We start from the raw sequence: 21,140 nt of genomic DNA, 5'->3' as shown, positions 1-21,140 counted from the left end.
AAGTTGATACCAACCGATATATCTTTGCAAATGGCTGATAAATCTACTGCTGTTCCTGTTGGTGTATGTGAGGATGTTCCTGTTCAAGTTACTCAAAATTGCTTAATATTAACTGATTTTGTTGTGTTGGAAATGCCTGAAGATGATAATATGTCCATTATTCTTGGAAGACCTTTTCTTAATACTGCAGGGGCTGTTATTGATTGCAATAAAGGAAAGGTTACTTTCAATGTTGATGACAAGGAACATACTGTTTATTTTCCCAAGAGGATTGATAAAGTATATGGAGTTAATACAATTTCTAATTTAAGATCTATCAAAGTGGGAGATATTGATTGTCCAATATATGAGCCTAAAGAAGAATATCAAACTCTTGTGATTGGATCCATATCAATACAATATAAGGTAACATGATTGATTTGAGGTTTATTTCTTCTTATGACATGTAAAAATTATTTGGTGGCAAGACTTGATCAACCTTGTTAACAAGTATATTTTATATGCATAGAAGAGCTAAACAACATTTCTTTCTTTCTCCACTTGTTTCACTTGCTGTAGCATTACTTGTTTTGCAAGATGCTTTGATTGTTTAGAGGTTTGAAAAATCTTTTTCTGCCCTGTAATAATAATTTTAACACCCAAAAATGTGCATTTTTCAAAGTTTCAAAAAATTTACAAAAATTATACCGTTGGTCTTATTTTTCGAAGAGCAACCTGGGAGTGCCTGGGGCTGACCAGTGGGGCACCCCAGGGCTGCCCCCCATGAGTCGGCGCGGCCAAGGAGGGGGACGCGCCACCCTGTGGTGTGGGCCCCTCCTTGCCCCACTAAGTCATCTCTTCCTCCCATTCTACTCTCTCTCCCAAAAAAACTCGTACCAACTTTCTCTCACTCGCGTTTTTGCTCAAGAGCTCAGGATTCTTCGATCTCTTTGCTCAGCCCAGATTTCTGTCTGTAATTTGGCACATTTGCTCTCCGAAAAAGAAGATGAATAACCATACCTTTGGAGAGGTGTTCGAAAGAGAGACGACAAGCACGGGGAGACCCTCAAGGGCAGCCACTCGAATTAGACGATCCTATAATGAGGATGTCATCGCACCGAGCTTCGAAGTTGAAGAGGATGATGGAGTTCCTAATGCTTCATCTTTTCCATGTTATGACTTTTTGCGTAATGCAGGGCTGCTTGATGATTTCTTGTTCCTCATCAATAATATGGGCTTATCTACCTATATGGAAGATGAGAGGAGTCAATACTACATGCTAACTAAAATCTTTCTTGAAAGCTTTCAGTTCAACAACTCACACTTCTACCAACAGTTACATTTAGGATCTATGACAAGCCTATTACTATGAAGTTGAAAGATTTTTGTGCTGCATTGGATATTGCTCCTGTAGGTACAGCGAAGAAGATTGAGAAAAGCCCCAAAGCTTTGACGGAGCTCTATCGAGAAGTTACCAATGAAGATGACCGCGCTATCCAGCGCGGCAAGATAAGAAACATTCAACTCCCTGCCATTAGATATTTCGCTTACTATCTTGCTACTAGCATTCTTGGTAGGGAGAACACTAGCAACATTTCTAGTTATCCTCTTGCTTTTCTAGTTGCTGCACTTACTGGGAAAACATCTTATCATCTTGGTGCCCTTGTTGCTCGTCGTTTATCCAATAAGGGGCCTATTTTTGGAGGAATTGTTGCCTCACGTATTATAGCATATCTAGATCTTCCTCTTGATCCTACTGATGAGAAATTAACTCCTATAAGGCTTGATATTGCTGCTATGAAGAGTCACCAATTTGTCACAACTGACTCTAGTTTAGAAAATATTGTCTATAAAATGTTGTTTATTGACGGGGATGAGAAGGAAATCCCTTTGCCACAGGCCGACTTGTTCAGTGTTCACAGGAAACCGTGGTCGCGCTCTAAGGAGGAGGTGGATGAGCAGCTGAGGATACACGGCTTCCACCAGCAGCATGACTCCGAGGACGCCGAGCCCTCCTACGGGTACACGGTCACGTATCCTGGTGCATCTTCCAGCACATACCCAGAACAGGATCCATCTTCGTCGTACTACGGAGGTGCCACTTCATGGGCACCATGGGATTGATCTCCACTTAGGCCAAAAGCCTAAGCTTGGGGGGAGGTATACCGGCATCACTCATTCATTGCATATTACAATTGCCGGATACTTGTGCATACTTGTTTAGCTTCTTTAGGTGGTTTCTAATAAGGGGGAGATGATATTTGGGGAAGTGCTGTTTGAAAACAGATTCTGGACTGATACCAAAAAAATTCCCAAAAACAGCCAGAATGTTATTTTGCGAAGCCAATTTTTGTGCATGTTCCCCAGGTTGTTATCTAACTTTCATTAGTTGAACACTTTTCGAGCTGGGAAGCGGAAGAATTTCTTAAAAATCGATTACTGTACTGCTGTCAAGTTTGACGAATTTCTGCTGCTTTGTGTTTATGCGACTCTTTTAGTTTTCATTTTCTTGTTTTTATTTTGTTTCTTTCCTAAAACAAAAAAAGACCAAAAATATTTCTGTTGTTTCTCTTTACCATTTGCTTATTTTGGTTTCTTGTTCCTATTTTGCTTTATTTGCTACCGTTGGTTTGCTATAAGAAAATCCAAAAAGATTTTGCTTTATTTGCTTGTTTACTTTTGTTCTTGTTTCTAATTCGAAAACACCAAAAATATTTGTCGTTCTTCTTTGGTTTTGTAAAGTTCATTATGGAGTTCAGCGGTCTTCGGTGGTTGGAGCTTGGTTTTCATTCCATATTATTCAAGCTACACAAGTGAAAGGCAATAATGACGATCTACGACAATCCGACTGTGGTGAGAGGCTGGTATGAACTCTATTTGTTTTCATTTTTGTACATATACTCATCCATGTGAGCATGCTTAGTTGGTTCATGTGAGGTATATGTCATTTAATGAAGTCTAGTAGTTCATGATCTCTCATATTTAGCTCCAATTTATTAATATGAGTAGCATGTCATAAATATTTGCTTGTATTGTTTTATTCATAGATAGATATGACATTGTGGTATCCTCCTCCGAATAATTCACTTGAATCGACTTGGCACGTGCTCACGCATGCATATGACTGAATAAAAGTCAATTAAGCCTCGATGATTTACTTTACCTCAGAGTTCTTGTATCACTTTTATGCCTCTGTTAATTTATTTTGTCGTAAGCATGATTATGACAGTTACTGCTCTCTTGATTGTCGCTTCCCAGTCTATTGCTAGCCTTCACTTGTACTGAGCGGGAACGCTGCTCGTGCTTCCAAACCCACGAAAACCAAGTTATTCCAAAGTGTCCACCATAAATACCTATGCATGGCATTTCAAACCATTCAAAGTAAATTCTCATGTGCTACCTTTAAACCTTCAAAATACTTCTCAATTTGTGTTAATGTTTTATAGCTCATGAGGAAGTATGTGGTGTTTTATCTTTCAACCTTGTCATTTACTCCTGATGGACTTTCACCAATGGACTAGTGGCACATCCTCTTATCCAATAATTTTGCAAAAAGAGCTGGCAACGGGGTTCCCAGCCCCAATTAATTAACTTTCATCAATAATTCTCTTCACATGTTTTGCTCTGATTTATCAGTAAGCAACTTAATTAGCAAATAGACACTCCTCCATGGTATGTGAATGTTGGAAGGCACCCGAGGATTCGGTTAGCCATGGCTTGTGTAAGCAAAGGTTGGGGGGAGTGTCATCCATAATGAAACTAAAATATATGTGTAAACAAAAGAGAAGAGGGATGATTTACCTTGCTGGTAAAGATAATGTCCTTCATGGGAGCCGCTCTTGAAAGTTGGGTTGACGAGGTAGTTAGAGTACCCACTATCATTCGTTGACAACAACAAGCACCTCTCAAAATAATTTTACTCCTGTTTTACAAATGAAAAGCTCTAGCACATGTCAATCCCTGCTTCCCTCTGCGAAGGGTCAATCTTTTACTTTTATGTTGAGTCATCATCCTTTCTTTGAGCACCTTCTTGAGAGCACAACTGTCATTCTTAGTTTAATATGCTTGTCCTAAAATATGATTAGTTGTGGTATAACTTTGATGCTTTTATCTTTGATAATCTCTACTTCCAATCTTTCCATGAGCTTCAAAGGTGCTCGGGCATTTATGTTTTGCTGTACAAATACGGGCAAGCGAGATACCACTTTATCATATCCTTTTATGAATATTGCAATCCTACTGATAGACATGATTCATGATACTTATTATTAATTTGTTGGTACCTTTTCCATGATTGACATAGCTATTAGATGACTTTATTTGCATGTATCTTATTATGAATTGCCTAAGTACTTGTCCATATCATGAGAATATTTACATCATATGAACAAATGTGTTCGTGAAAGTTCTTTTATCGCACTCAGTTGCTAACTGAATTGCTTGAGGACAAGCAATAAGCTAAGCTTGGGGGGAGTTGATACGTCCAAAACGTATCTACTTTCCCGAACACTTTTGCTATTGTTTTGCCTCTAATTTGTGTATTTTGGATACAACTAACACGGACTAACGCTGTTTTCAGCAGAATTGCCCTGGTGTCTCGTTTTTGTGCAGAAACTCAACTTTCAGGAAAATCCCCAGGAATAATTTCAATGGGCCTATTTTCATAGAAGAGGGACGGAGCCAGAAGACCAGAAGGAGGGGGGCCACGAGGCGCCAACCCCATAAGGCGGCGCGGTGGGCCCCTAGGCCACGCCGCCCTATGGTGGCTACGCCTCGGGCAGCCCCAGGTGCCCCCCTCTGGACTACTTAAAGGTTTCGACCTAAAAACGCACGGGGGTTAGACGAAATTGCCAGAAGAAATCCAGAACACCGCCGCCATCGCGAAACTCCGTCTCGGGACCAGAAACTCCGTTCTGGCACTCCACCGGGACGGGGAATTGGAGGAGATCATCGCCATCATCACCACCGACGCATCTCCATCGACCAGCCATGTTTCCCCCATCCATGTGTGAGTAATTCCCCCGCTGTAGGCTGAAGGGGATGGTAGGGATTGGATGAGATTGGTCATGTAATAGCATAAGATTGTTAGGGCATAGTGCCTAGTATCCGTAATTGGTACTTTTATGATATTGTTGCAACTTGTTATGCTTAATGCTTGTCACTAGGGCCCGAGTGCCATGATCTCAGATCTGAACATGTTATTGTTTCATGATGATATTCATTGTTTTATGATCTTACCTGCAAGTTGTATACACATGTTGCTGTCTGGAACCCGAGGCCCCAAAGTGACAGAAATTGGGACAACCGGAGGGTGATGACCCACAAGTATAGGGGATCGCAACAGACTTCGCGGGAAGTAAAACCCAATTTATTGATTCGACACAAGGGGAGACAAAGAATACTTGAAAGCCTTAACAGCGGAGTTGTCAATTCAGCTGCACCTGGAAACAGACTTGCTCGCAAGAGTTTATCGAGTAATGTAGTTTAATAGCGATAGCAGTAGTGAAATATCAGCAGCAGAGTAACAAAGACAGCAGTAGTGATTATAGTAAATAGCAGGATGAAAATACTGTAGGCACAGGGATGGATGAACGGGTGTTGCATGGATGAGAGAAACTCATGTAACAATCAAAGCAGGGCATTTGCAGATAATAATAAAACGGTATCCAAGTACTAATCAATAAATAGGCATGTGTTCCATATATAGTCGTACGTGCTCGCAATGAGAAACTTGCACAACATCTTTTGTCCTACCAGCCGGTGGTAGCCGGGCCTCTAGGGAATCTACTGGAAATTAAGGCACTCCTTTTAATAGAGCACCGGAGCAAAGCATTAACACTCCGTGAACACATGTGATCCTCATATCACCGCCATCCCCTCCGGTTGTCCCAATTTCTGTCACTTTGGGGGCTCGGGTTCCGGACAGCAATACGTGTATACAACTTGCAGGTAAGATTATAAAGCAATGAATATCATAATGAAACAATAACATGTTCAGGTCTGAGATCATGGCACTCGGGCCCTAGTGACAAGCATTAAGCATAACAAGTTGCAACAATATCATAAAAGTACCAATTACGGACACTAGGCACTATGCCCTAACAATTTTATGCTATTACATGACCAATCTCATCCAATCCCTACCATCCCCTTCGGCCTACAGCGGGGGAATTACTCACACATGGATGGGGGAAACATGGTTGGTCGATGGAGAGGCGTCGGTGGTGATGATGGCGATGATCTTGTAACATCCTGATTTTTACGGACTAATTTTTTTTTCTAAAACGAAGGATGTTGCAACTCGGTCAAATAAAACAAATTATTTTATTTGGAGTTGTTTAAATTAATTCTCTAGAATTAATTTATTATGAGACAAGATTTATCTCTTTGTATTTTCATCTTGGATCTGATTTTAATTGTCGATTTGCTTCTTGGTTCTTTCCTAAAATCCATTTGAATTTGTCAATAGGCATACACACGTACTCACCTTGCAGATATATCTGGTTGCACTAGCACGGTGTGCTCCTCTCTTATTTTTATATCCTATGCTCTATTGGCTGGCCTACTCCTCTTAATATTTCTTCTCTACTAAATATTAAACCTATCAGCTCTAGTCATGCACATGCACCTGCATGCTTGGGCTGGCCCTACTTTCTATCTGCAGTCATCGACTCGTGACTCTCACCTTGTATATTCCTTTTCTCTTCTAGGCTGCACAAGCATGTTTTGCTTTCTTCCGATGATCTTTTCATTGCTATTTTTTAGCCTACTTCTACATGCAGGCATGCAACACCCAGCGTAATCTCTTTCCCCTCGTTCTTCTATCTTTCTTTTTCGATCCGAGTCCAAGCTAGCAGCCCAAGGTTTTACTTCTATTTACCTAGCAGTAGCGTGGCACAACACAAAAGCCCAGCCGTGGAAGTCCACTTAATTAGGCCCAGCCGTTTGAGGTTGCTTCTGTTCGACTTGCACACGAGACCCAATCCGGCGACATCACGAACGCAGCCCTGCCCTCCTGCTTGACTCGACTCGATCGATTCGCACGCACGCACGAGATAGAATCGCAACGATGGAACTAACCCAGGCGAGCGAAGCGACCAGCACGCTAATCGACGCGCTGTTCTTCTTCGTTTCCCTCACGAAACGCGAGCCATAAACGTTAGAAACTGCAGCAGATCGAAACGGCTCACCATTACTCGCTTTCAATCTCCCATTGAGCATGTCAATTAGAGCACCGTTCTCCTCATATACAGCCCTCAGACCGACGCCCCTGCTCTCCTCTTGCATCCCATGCCACTGCCAGAGCCATAGACTCACACAACAAGCCAATCTCGTGAGAGCGTCGTCGGACGCCGTTCGCGTTCCCGACGACTTGGGGCACGAAGGACGGAGCTGCTGCGCCAGGAGGATCACGGAAGGAATGGGAGTTTATCTACGGAATCAGAAGGATGGATCTCTGCACACCGACGACACCCACGACAACACCCTCAACTCCGGCCACCGACTTCTATCACAAACTGCGCCGCGCTTGGTGAGCTCCTTGGCAAACCCTTGCACACAAAGGGTAGAAATAGATATGCCTACCTCCTAGACATGGTTTCCAGCCGTAGTTTTACCGTTTGTCGAGTCGCCGGTGAACCGAATGCCATTCGATGGCATCAGCGTTCTAGCTCCTTGCACACCTCGAATCCACACAAGCCCAACAGAGAAATTGTATCAAATGATGTTATAAACCTAGCAGCATTCATAGTTTTCATAGTTGATGAGTAGATTTCGAAATCATATAAAGGTATGCATATATTGGTTGAGTGTTTTATTTGCCTATGTTGTATAGCACTCTGCAACTTACTAGACGTGTGGTCTTTTATTTGAAGCACGTACTGTTGTTCCCGTTATATACTCATGCATGGAAAATTGCTTGAATTATCTTTTACGTATGGTCAAATTCGTTCTATTTTCAAATCTGCTCAATATAAATGCATGCACTTTTTTGGTGAACATCGGTTGTACCGTGTGTATATAGGAGTTAGCTCATCTCTAGAGTTTGGTAGATTTTCCACTGCATGTGTACTGACTACATTTGAGGTTTATCAAAACTCTTTTGGAAAAGTGATTTGTGCCCGTTGCATTACTATGAGCATATGATCACGTAGGTGTAGTTGTATTTGCATAGCCATTATACTGCTGCTAGTCGTGTATGTACTTATTCATCACTGTCTTGTTGGATCATAAAAAAATTGCAAGTGGTTTCATATGCTTGACTATAGGTTTACCTGTTAGATTTAAATGATGCCTTACTTGCATGTTCAGCTAGAGTATAATTTAGTTTGGGTATGGTCAATAGAAAAGGTCATATTTGCAGATCTTATATTAGTGATTGTTTACACATGCTTGGTTATAGATTTATTTAGAAGGATTAGATGATGTGTTTTCTGTATTGTTTGATTCTTGTTTACACATGATCAGTTATAGGATAATTGCTAGATTTAATTATTGCTTTATCGTGCATCTTTTCTAGTAATAATTAGCTAGTACTGTTTAGTATATTGTAGGATTATTTCAGATCAGTTGGTTATGCCTAAATAGCATTTGAGTTGTTAGAATAGTATTTTGTTAATACTAGATTTTGGTTTATTGTCTAGAAGGTTATTTCGTTGTGTTTGCTTGGATCCAGTAGCATGTTAGTGTAGTGCATATGAGTTAGCTAATGTACTGCTGCTAGTCTTGCTTTTCTAGTTTGAGCAAAATGCAAGGTTATGAACTGAACTCCATCTGCTAGATTGCATGTGTTAGCTATGTAGTAGCTTTTGCAAATTAATAATACCTGTTTAGATACAGATTTATTTAGTATAATTAGATGGTATCTTCTCTGTATGATTTTGCACTTGTTAACACATGCTTAGCTATAGGTGTATTTTCTGAATTTAATTATTGCCTTACATGCATCTTTTGTAGTGTTAATAAACTTGTTTGCTTTTTATAAGTAGGAGATGTCCGGTCGTTGTAACCGGTAATTGCTTGCTTATCATGTTATGTTAGATATTAAATCAGCATACAATTCTTTTATTAGCTTAATCTGGTTGGTTGTTGCTTTAATATTATGCTAATATCATCGTTACCTTATTTCATGCATGCATGCAAGTTGAAATTTAGATGTTGATGTTGTGTCATGTGTAAATTATTCTAATCTTAGATTATTGACCTATGCATGTGTACCGCTAGTTAGCATGAAGATTTATTTCTGTATTACATATTAAAATAGTATCGAGTATACACGTTGGCTTAATATATTTTCTAAAATAGTTTGTCACTCAATATAGAGCGATCACCACACCCTATGCCTTAGATAACCCAAATTCCGTACGAGTCATTCCGGTCTTTTTCGTGTACTCTATGTAAGCCGAACGAGCGACACGGATCTATTATTTGGATCTTTTCATTTGGATCTTATGCACTTTTCATTTGAGTCTTATTTGTTGTATTGCTTGTATTCATTGGAATTGTTATTGCTTCGATACGGCGATTAGGAGGGAACGAAGAGTGGTACAATCACGATCAAGGAAGTGGAAAGCAGGAGTTTGACAACGAAGGCATGCCCTCTCATCATGTTTATCCTAGTTTTACAAATTGCATGGTATTTTATGTTTTACAAATATATATGTTATTTTATTCCAGTAGCTAGCGTGTCGATTGACACACCAACCTTGATTCGCTTGTCGCCTTTTACTTGATACCCTGAGTAGAGATTATATAATAATCCTGATAGAGTAGAGATGCTTAGCACGCTAAATAATCATTAGGATACTTCCTATTGCCTCTTTGGAGGAATTGATCGACCTTCGGATCAAACATACCTTTTGAAAGTTGTTGAGCTCGTTGAGCTAGGCTGCTTAGCCTTCGTTGCTTCCTCTACTCTCTCTTCTACTCTGGGTGAAACTTACCATCTAAACATGGCGCGGGCGACAACTGAATCGGATGTTGAAGGAGCGATTGGCTGCCCTTCACAAGTTGGAGGGAGCAATCCGTCGTTCGTGCCGCTTAAGGGTCCTCAAAAGTCTTGGATTTGAAGATTGTGACAACCGTACAACCACATGCTATATGGGCACTGGCCTGGTTAAGTAAGTTAGTCAGCCTTAGGTGTTGATGTCGCCGTACCGCAGATAAGGTGGCTGCCTACGGGAGAACCTTCGGCACAGATGGGGGGACCGGTTTGGGGACGTACTCCCAGTACCGTGCGCCAGACCCGGTGGGCATGTCACATCTTTGGGGGATCTAGCTAAAAGACCTTGTCACGATCCCTCTGCCGGTACACCAATTGGTGTGTATTAAATCAGCGACGGCTGGTGGGCAACAAGATGGGGTTGTGTCGTGTGGGCGAAGTGTACAACCTCTCGCGAGTTAAAACTATTCGAATAGCCGTGTCCACGGTCATGGACGACACATGAATCCTTCTTGACATACAGGAACCTGTCTTGCTAATTCCCTCTCTCTCTCTCTCTCTCTCTCTCTCTCTCTCTCTCTCTCTCTCTCTCCTTTCATCCTTTCCCTGGAAATCTGAATCCTATGAGATAAGTGAGTTGTCGAGGACAACCACATTGATGAGAAATATTACACTCATTATAAAAGATGTTTTTGTCTAAAACTCGCTTTTATCAAATGAATTGCAAATAAAATTGGCTTTATGCAAATGAACCTACAGCCTTCCTTTGAAGCCTCATGTAGATATATTAGGTCTTGCATCGAGGGGGTGTGTTGAGTACTCTATGTACTCATGGCAATACTTTTGTTGATATTCAGAGTACTTCAAAGACAATGAAGACTACGACAACTACGACGACATTGAAGAGTGAGGCCTCGTGGACTACATCAACTGCCTGTGGCTGAGATGGAGTCACTTCGCGTTTTATTTATCCACTGTGCTTTCTGATTGTAATGAATGTCACACTATGTGGCTATTCAAATTTTGTAATTAATAATTTTGTACGTCTGTAATGATATACATTTCACCGTGTCGTCAACATTGATCTTGGAATTGACGAGTAACACAGGAGGGTCGGAAAGTTAAGTTCCGGTTCTCACAGAAGTGGTATCAGAGCCGATGTTGACCTAGTCGCGTGGCCTTAGTTAGAATGGAAAGCCTTAGTACCCGTATTTTAATAAAAATGTAGTTGAAAAATAATAGGCTTCTTTCCTGTTACTTGTCTCTCTCATCGAGGATTTACAAAAGTAATTTTGGCTTACTAATTATTCTTCTCTTATTCAAATATGCGTAGATGGATGTACCTACGACACGTCGAACCGAGGCTGCTGCAGAGGAGGCCATAACCACCGAGCAAAATGTAGAGGTCGCTATGGAGAACGTGTTTGTAGGTGACGGAAAAGAGGAGTCACCACCTAGTGCACAACGACGGAGAATCATGTACCATGGATCTCGTATGCGGGTTACATCGAAGAAGACGTGCCATCGCGTGAGCAAGCGTCGTCTTACACCTCGAGCCAGCGCGCCACCACTCCTTACTATCCCAGCCACACCATTATCACAAGAGGAACAAGCCGGCCAATTCGAGGAACAAATAGAGCCGAGAGAGAGGATTCCTGCAAGCCTTGAAGAGGAAGACACAGCTAAGGCTCGCAATGAAATGCAATTCATGCCGACAACTGAGCAGCCGTATGGAGGTCCAGAGCAGTATGGTTTACTGGACGAGTAGTGTAGCGAACCATGAGAGGTCCCTTTGTTTAATATTATGTGAGAAAACGTTAGTTTTTTTTCTGTACTTATTCTGTACCTAGTAGTAGATTATACACTAGTGGAAAACAGGCCTTTTGATCCGGGTGGTAAGGGCCTTTTGTCGCGGGCGGCCAGGCGCGACAAGCAAGGCGCGATAAAAGGGAGGCCTTTTGTCCCGGGTCGCTTACGACCCGCGACATAAGCTCCACCACGTGGCAGCCGCGGGGCGCGCAGGGCACAGGCCCTTTTGTCGCGGGCGGTATTACCACCCGCGACAAAAGGCCCTCTACGTGGCGCGCGCACAACGCTGCTGCTTTAGGGTTTGAGGGGTGCAGCACCCCTCCCCCCGCCACCGACCGCCTGTTATTTCATTTTTTTTCGTTCGAAAATAAAAGTTGCATATATTTGTACGCTACTAGAAGTTGTACACGTTCATTCATTATAAATATATATAGATCGATCAAACAAATATTGGAAGCAAAAGTCGATTCCCCTTACACATATTCGTAGATTCCCTACATATATACATGGAGCTCACGATCGACAAGCGGTACTAACGACCGTCTATTTGGAGGTAGAGCATCTATTTGGACTAAACAAGCCTTTGTTGTTTATTACTTCTCTAACCAAAAGTCCCGCCAGTTCCTCCGCGATTCCTAGTGCGTGTTCCTTTGGTTGGAGTCTGTCCCGCATGAAGTCGACCTATATACGAAAATGAGATGAGTATGACTATATCAGTCTTGATAACGAAATATTGATGATAATAAATAAAGTTGTGAATGTTATTGCTTACGTTGAATTTATTTTTGTTCTGCTTCTCAGTGGTTAACATGCGAATGGACTTGCAAACGTAGTATCCACATAGATTCGTCTCTTGTGGCTGCTGGGGGCACGGTACAGGAGTAAATGTTAGCTTCTTTGCAAAGGTAATCTCCTTATGATGATTCTTCAAAGCTTGCCAAGCCCTGCCAGGCAAAAGAGTGATTGAATGAGTGGATAATTAATTGATATCTCACAAAAGATAAAGCGCGGCGATGAAGGAAATTACACTTGGAGCAACTTCGCAAGTCCCGGAACCCGTCCACGCCTCTACTCAGTGGGTCTCTTACTTCAACTATTCCCTTATCAGGTTGAATGTCTAGTAGAATCCAGTGGAAGCTGCACATGTTATGCATATACGTCAGGAATTACACTTAACATCGAGTAAGAAAAATTGAATGTGCATAAAATATCATTAAGACTCTCACTCGTAGTTGTAAGGAAACAATATTGAATCACAGAAATATTGCTCCCCCAAAAACCTTAGTAGGTTTCCCCCGTTTCTTCGCGTTTATGCTTCACCGTTTCAACATGTATTTTATCCGGGTCAACAAACCCAACATTGATAATATTATTACTTTTGCATTCACCGATCTTCGATCCGCATAAGAGAACCCATAAGATATAATGAGTATATATATGCAATGAAAATGAACATGAACTGAATGAAAACGAACATGAACTGAACGAACAACTTACAAGCAATAGCAACTCATGAGAGATTTGTCGAGGGCTTCTAGATTGAATAACCGCCGTAGTTCATTCATCTCAATATGGATCTCCTCCTTTCGGTAGTAATATTCCCATGGTATACTCGCCACGATGTACATTATGTTCTCCTTGCATGCATCAAGGTACCACCGATGCAAATTCCGCATATGTGTTGGCAGCTTATGCAGCTGCTCTGCCGACCAAGTCGGCCCCGTAGACAAATTTAGGAGCTATATCAGCAAGTGGGTATTGCAGCATCCGCTGCAGACAAGCAATTCCTCCACTGTAACTCGAACAAGCAGCCGCTAGCCTTGCAGCTTCTTCCATATCGATACCACCATGATGTTCCCGGTACAGCTTGGGAACATTAAGCACTTTGAGTGCTGGGATCGATTGTTTGGGCTGAGCACCGAGGAGGGGAACTTCCTTTCTCTTTTTGCCTTTTGTCGTTTGCTTGGCCTTGAGGGGTGCACTTGTTGAACTTGACGTTTTCTCAGCTCGCACTTCTAGCCGATGATTTGCTCGTGCCGGCAATGTCCTTCTCCTTAGCCTTTTCATCCTTCTTTTGGTCAATTACCTTCGCAAGAGTGCGTGTATAGTCATCCTTCTTCTCGTGTAACTCATACCGCGATGGTGTGTTCGGAAAACTAGTAGCATATTCTATTTGCTTCTCTCGTGTATGGCTCGCGCCGGAGGTTTTGGCTTATGGAAATGATCATAGTTGTGTTTCGTAACAATGGCCGCATTTTCCTCGACAGTAAGATCCCAAGGACGGGGGGGAGGAACCTTTGGTACTTTTGGGAGGGGCGACTTCTTGCGGACAGGACTCTTGAAACGCTTCCAGCTGGGTGCATTCCGAGTCTTAGTGGGCGGAGGCGGCGGCGCTGGAGATGGAGATGGACTACCGATGTCGTGGTCGACGTCGTACCCACGGGGTGATGGTGGCGACATGTGATCAGTAGGAGGAGGTGATGGTGGCCTGCAATCACCTGGAGGAGGTGATGGTGACCCGTCGGGATGACCGGTACTAGGTGCTACCCAGCCGGCAGCCTCGATGTTCTTCTTTTCCCGGAGAATGATTTCTCCCAAAGACCTCTCTGAGTGTAAGCCCCCCATCACCTCCAGGGATATCGAGCTCCAATGTCTCCAACGACGGGACAACTGAATCCACCCCGACACAAGCATAGCCAGCTGGAATCGGATTGCCATGCCATGTTGCCGGCTCACCTTCAGGTCCAAATGCCGGTAAGACATAGCCGACCGCCACCTTAACAGAAACCTTCCCGAACACCTCATGGAGATCACAAGGTGTTTGCTCCTTGATTCCATCCAAGGGGTCGCCAGGACCGGCATCTATCATCATCCGTGTAGGAGGGGCCTCCGAGTCGGCCACGCTCGTTGTCTCGTCGCTGAGATATGTCGGCGGTATTATCCGGCGGGCGCCGTCCTTTTAGTTCATTTATCTCCCGCTGCCGCCGCTGAAGCTCCCGCTGCTGCTGGTCAAGTCGGCGTTGGAACTCGGCCATCCGGTCATTCTGCACCTCCAGCTGGCGTTGTTTAGCTCTCGCTCGGCTACTATAAGTCTCCGCGTCGGCCGGAAACCCAAGCGACCACGGAACACTAGGGCCGAAGCCTCTTGTTCGTCCTCCCTTCTCGAGATTACCGAGGACAAGCGTCGCAAGTCTTTCTCTCTATCGGGAGCAAACTTTAGTTTTCCCGCCTTTATATCTGTCGTCACTTCAATCCATTTTTGCCTGGGTACCCTAACCCCGGTGTCACTTTCAACAATGTTCCCCGTCTTCATGTCATACTCACAGCCATGCGCGAGGAACCAATTTCGAGCCCTAGTGTCCCATCCTTCTCGCGTGGGTTCCGGAGTGATCCCGTTCAGCTCCATCTCGGCCTCTTGTGCATCCCACTTAGGCATGGCTCTTCCGTAGCCCCCTCGCCCCGTATGATGGTGATATTTCTTCTCGCTTGCATTCTTCTTGTTTTTCGTTGACAGAGTTCACAGCCTCCTCTCGATTCTTTGTACCTCACAAATTCTTCCCAGTTATGCTCCTGCTTCGCTAGGTAGTTCTCGAATAATGGAGGCTTCTTGTCTTTCTTATAATTTTTCCATAACCGGTTCTTATACGCCCGGAAAAGTTCCCCCATCTTCTTAAGAGCCCATTTCTTCACTAGCGCTCGCTGCTTAGCATTCTCAGACTCCGATCCCAAATCTGGCAAAGTGAAATGTGCCATGAGGTCTCTGAAAAGTGTGTCTTTGTACCTATCGGCAACCTGATTTTCGGACACATTCTTGGTCTTGTTCCATTCTCTGACAGTGATCGGGATACGATCTCTAACCACAACTCCGCACCGATTTTTGAACTTCACTCCGACATTCTCGGGTACCACCGGTTGGCCTTCCGGTGATATAGCTTCAATTGTGAAGTGGTCTTTTTTGGTCAACTTCTTTGCCGGGCCTCGTTTCTCTATCTTATCTTCGGAGGCCTAAGAGAATACATATATAATTGCATTAATGCCTCTATACTAATGCCTCAATACATATGTACATATAGAATTCCATTAATACCTCGTCACCGGAGCCGTCGTCGGCTTCTCCGTCACCGGAGCCGTCGGCTTCTCCGTCACCGGAGCCGTCGGCTTCTCCATGACCGGAGCCGCGGGCTTCTCCATCACCGGAGTCGCGGTCTTCTCGGTCGGCTTCTGTACCATCGCGGATTATTTTCGCGAACATGTCTTCCTGTTCCAAGTCCCGTTGGAATGGATCCATTGTTTCGCAAAAGAATTAAATCGATAAGTACATGTTCTAACCCTAACCCTAATCAAACACAAACCAAACCCTAACCCTAATCAAACACAAACCAAACCCTAACCCTAATCGGCGACACGTGTTTGCGAGAGGGAGAGGAGTGTCGGCGACGCGTGTTTGCGAGAGGGAGAGGGTGTTGGCGACGCGTGTTTGCGAGAGGGAGAGGGTGTCGGCGACGCGTGTTTGCGAGAGGGAGATGGTGTCGGCGACGCGTGTTTGCGAGAGGGAGAGTGTGTCGGCGACGCGTGTTTGCGAGAGAGAGAGAGAGAGGGTGTCGGCGACGCGTGTTTGCGAGAGAGAGAGGGTGTCGGCGACGCGGGTTTGCGAGAGAGAGAGGGTGCTCGTGTGGACGCGTGTTTGCGAGAGAGAGAGGTGTCGGCGACGCTAGTTTGCGAGAGAGGGGTGTCGGTTTGCGAGAGAGGGTGTCGGTGTCGGTGGAGAGAGGGTGTCGGCACAAACTAAACCCATAAAGCAAATACATACACTAAAAAACCGTAAATACATATACTAAACATTTTTCTAAACTAAACATTTTTCAACCTAAAACTAATCAATTACATACTAACTAATTACATACTAACAAAACTAACTAATTACATTACATACTAAACTAACTAAACTAACTAATTACATACTAACTAAACTAACTAATTACATACGAACTAATTACATACTAACTAAACATTATATACTAACTAATTACATACTAACTAAACTAACTAATTACATTACATACTAATTAATAACTAATTAACACAATTAAGTATAAAAAATGAAAAAAAAAGGCAGGGCGCCCGCGAGCAGGCGCGGCGGCGCTACCTCGGGCTTGCAGATCGACGGCGGCGCGCGCTAGAAGTTGAGGCGCCGGCGGCGGCGGCGGCCCGAGGACGACGCGCAGGTGGCGGCCGAGGCGCGGCGCGGCGCGAGAGGAGGGCGCAGGCGGCGGCCGAGGCGCGGCGCGGCGCGAGAGGCGGCAGAGGCACGGCGGCGGCCCGAGAGGAAGAGGCGGGGCGGCGCAGAGGGCGGCGGCCGGAGGCGAGGAAGACGGCGGCGGCGCGGCGAACTTGGGCAGCCCGGCGGCGCAAAATCGGCTAAGTGTTGGCCTCCGAGAGTCGCGGGTGGCGGCTCCGCCCGCGACGGCCCCTCTTATACCTACCCCCTTATCGCGGGTGGGGGCTTGACCCGCGACAAAGACCCCCTTTTGTCGCGGGTCAAGCCCCCACCCGCGACAAAGGGGTCTTTTGTCGCGGGTCAAGCCCCCACCCGCGACAAAGGCCTTGAGGCTGATCCGCGGCACAGCCCATCCAACGGCTCCGGCCGTTTGAATCCAACGGCCTAGAGCCGTTGGATGGGCTGTGCCACGGATCAGCCCATCTAGAGGCCTCTTCACCCTTTATTTTTTGTATTTTAAATTAATAAAACTATTATTTCAATAACTTTTGAATGGTAACTCAAATACAAATGTTTTATATATGAATATTGATCAGAAAAAGGTAATGAACATGAATATGACATCCATATACCTATTTGCATCTCGCGTCATATGAAACGTTGATAGTCGGGTATGTTTCACCCCCGTGCACCGCCGCCGTGCCACACGTGTCGCGTCCCCGTGCCACGTGTCGCGTGCCCCGTCGACGCCGTCGCCGTGCGACGTGTGGCCACCGCTTCCACGTGCCTCACCCGCCGACGCCGTCGTGCGACGTGTGGCCACCGCTTCCACGTGCCTCACCCGTCGACGCCGGCGTGCGACGTGTGTAGCCGTGGCTTACACGTGCCATGCCCCCGCGTGCGCTATATATAGCGACGAGTGCGGGTGCAACCACACGTCGCCACCGCCTCCTCCGCTCATTCATCTCTCGGGATGCCTCCACGTCGTCGAGGGGCGTCCGGTTTCCGTGGCGTTCGAGTGCGTCCGAGCGGTAGGTTCTACGCCGAGATACGCGCCGGTGGCTTCCGCCTCACCCTCGGCACGTACAACACGCCGGAGCTGGCGGCGCGCGCTTACGACGCGGCGGCGTGGCGTTTTCGGCGGCCACGGCGCGACATGAACTTCCCGGATGTTGAATCGCTAGAGGAGGCAGAGTTCCTCGCGCCACCGCCGTGCCTCGTCGACGACGAGGACCGTCGACGGCACCGCCAGTGCGGCGCAGGATCGCCATCGCCGAGCACGACGAGCGGTTGATGCGCCGCTGGAGGGCGCAGCTCCCCAACGACGTCGAGAACACCGACGCGTTCTTCGCTATCCTTAGGGCACAACGCAGGTCCAACGGCGCCACCGTCGGGACGTCGCCAACTTCGAGCTCGAGAACCCGAATACAACTTGGACCGAAGACGACCCTCGGTGGGATGACATTTGGACGGAGACAACCTCCGACGACGACTGAGACTAGACTAGTAATTTATCTATTTTATTGTAATTTCAATAAAGTCGTTGTCGGTTCTATTAGTTTAAATTTAGTTTATAAAGTCGTTGACGGTTGTTTGTTCAATAAAGTGGTTGACACGAAATTTATTACGACCGAACCGAAATTAAAGTACAGAGCTCAACCGAAAATTAAGATACATGGCCGGATTCGAATGTTGGAGCCATTCAATCATAGTCGTGCCTAGCCCTATAATACTCGCCACTGTAGTCATCATAGTCGCCGACGTCATCGTCGCTAGCATCGGGGTCGCGGTTGTCCAACCTCGGCGGGTGAGCACGCGTGGGCTGGGATTGAGGGTAGCGCAGGCGGGGGCCACGATAGGCCAGGACGCTCTGGAGGGTCCGGCCGCGCCACCACATCCGACGGCCGGCCTCGTTGAAGTTTGAAGGAGGCGGGCCGTCCTCCTCGTACCTGGCAACCGCCCTCTCACGCCGATTGATGAAGAAGCTGTCCCAAGTCGGGCTGTAGTCGGGATGCCACCGGGGATTCCTCCGCCGCTCGGGCGTGAGCTCGAAATAGTAGTGGTTCGTGATGGCCATCTCGCGTGGCACACCAAGAGGGATAGGAGGGACCGAGTACGCCTCCGACGCTCGGCAACCAGCCGGTCGGGACGCGGTAGCCGGGCGGGCAGGGGTAGTTCGAGGCGCAAAGCGCCTCCGCCTCCCGGGGTGTTAGACATACGATGGAAGCCATGGGAGAGAGTGATGAGGTTTGCAGATATGAGTCCAAGCCTATATATATATAGTGGAAAAATGGCGGGAATGCGGGAAGAAAATAGGCGGGAACGAAGTGGCGCGCGAAACTTTCATCCCGGGTGGAGGCTCAAACCGCGACAAAAGACCGGGGAAGGCTTATCTAGGAGGGCCTTTTGTCACGGTTGGTGGCCGCAACCGCGACTAAAGCTGTCGGCAGGATAAGGATGTGTCGGTAACCTTTTGTCACGGTTGGTGGCTGCAACCGCGACTAAAGGTGCTCGGCCTGCAGGATGGCAACGCGACTAGCGTGGGTGGACGACGCACCGCTCGATGAGATAAATCATGTAGCGCACGACGGCCTCGTCGAAGGAATAAGACAAAGTAGAAGCGGTGCCGTGCCTATAAAAGGAGCATCGATATGCCTTGCCAATCGATCAACAAGCCAAGCACAGCTTCATTCCCATGGATGAAGGAAAGGGTTGGGAAATCTCCGTGGCGCAGCTTCTCGAAGATGTCGTTGGTGCACACGCCCTACGGCATCTTCGAAGCCGCTCCTCGGAAAAATTTCCATGCAAGCCCGTGAAAGACTCTGTCTCCTCTAACAAAGTGTTGGGGAAAGGGTTCTCATTATTACATAAATGTAGAGATTGTCTTGGGAACTATATATGAAGAATACATTATTACATCGCCATCTAGTGTTGTGATCTTCTACGCCGTAGCCATGGAGAATCTTCATCATTTAGCAAGATGCTTGGGTCAATTTTCACCGTGAAGGGCGGAATTTCTTTAAACTTATTATAATCTTCTCGACATGTCCGTCTTGTCATCCACTCCCACGATGTTTCTTTTCCCCGAAAGAACTATGTGGCGCTTTGGCTCCTCGGTTGATGTATTCTTTTGTTGATTTCTTTTTCTTGATTTGCTAGACATGTCCTTCACGTAGAAAACTTGAGCCACCTCGCCGGCTAGGACAAAAGGCTCGTCCGTGTACGCAAGATTGTTGGGATCCACCGTTATCATACCGTACTTATCGTCAATATGTATAGCACCGAGCTTCACCCATTTGCACCGAAACAAAGGGACCTTAAAAGTGGGACCATAGTCAAGTTCCCATATCTCCTCTATGTATCCATAATATGTGGTGGTCTCGCCCATTCTCGTCTGTTGCATCGAAGCGGACACCGCCGTTTTGGTTGGTGCTCTTTTTATCTTGGTCGATCGTGTAAAATGTATTCCCATTTATCCCGTACCCTTGGAATGTACATATGTTTGAAGATGGTAACCCGGCCAACAAGTACAGCTGCTCCACCGCAGATGGGTCATTAATGAGATGTCTTTGCAACCAACTCGCCGAAGGTATTCATGTGTTGACGTGTAATCAAGGACTCGGGCTGGCCCGGGTTTATTTCTCGTAAAACATTCTTATGTTTCTCGATGTACGGAGCCACCAAGCCGGAATTGTATAGAACCGTGTAGTGTGCTTGATTGAAAGAAATCTTGTCCCTCCACACCGTTGCTTTCCTTCCTAGTGTGCCTTTTCCAGATCAGCCTCCCCTCATACCGAGATTCAGGAACACCAATCGGCTTAAGGTCGTGAAGAAAGTCAACACAAAACTCAATGACCTCCTCAGCCTCCGTAGCCCTTTGAGATACTTCCTTCCGGCCTAGCTCGGTTATGAACATATTTCTTTAAGACTCCCATGAACCTCTCGAAGGGGAACATATTGTGTAGAAATACGAGACCGAGAATTCTAATCTCTTCAACTAGGTGAACGAGGAGGTGCGTCATAATATTGAAGAAGGATGGTGGGAACAACAACTCGAAGCCGACAAGACATTGGACCACATCTTCCTGTAATCCCGACAAAGTTTCGGATCCATTACCTTCGAGAAATTGCATTCAGTGAATGCACATATTTTCACAATGGCTAGTCGAACATTTTCTCGGTAGAAGTCCCCTC

Source organism: Lolium rigidum, chromosome 1 (assembly GCF_022539505.1).
Source record: "Lolium rigidum isolate FL_2022 chromosome 1, APGP_CSIRO_Lrig_0.1, whole genome shotgun sequence".
NCBI classification, from domain to species: Eukaryota; Viridiplantae; Streptophyta; class Magnoliopsida; order Poales; family Poaceae; genus Lolium; species Lolium rigidum.
This window is presented reverse-complemented; position numbering follows the sequence as displayed.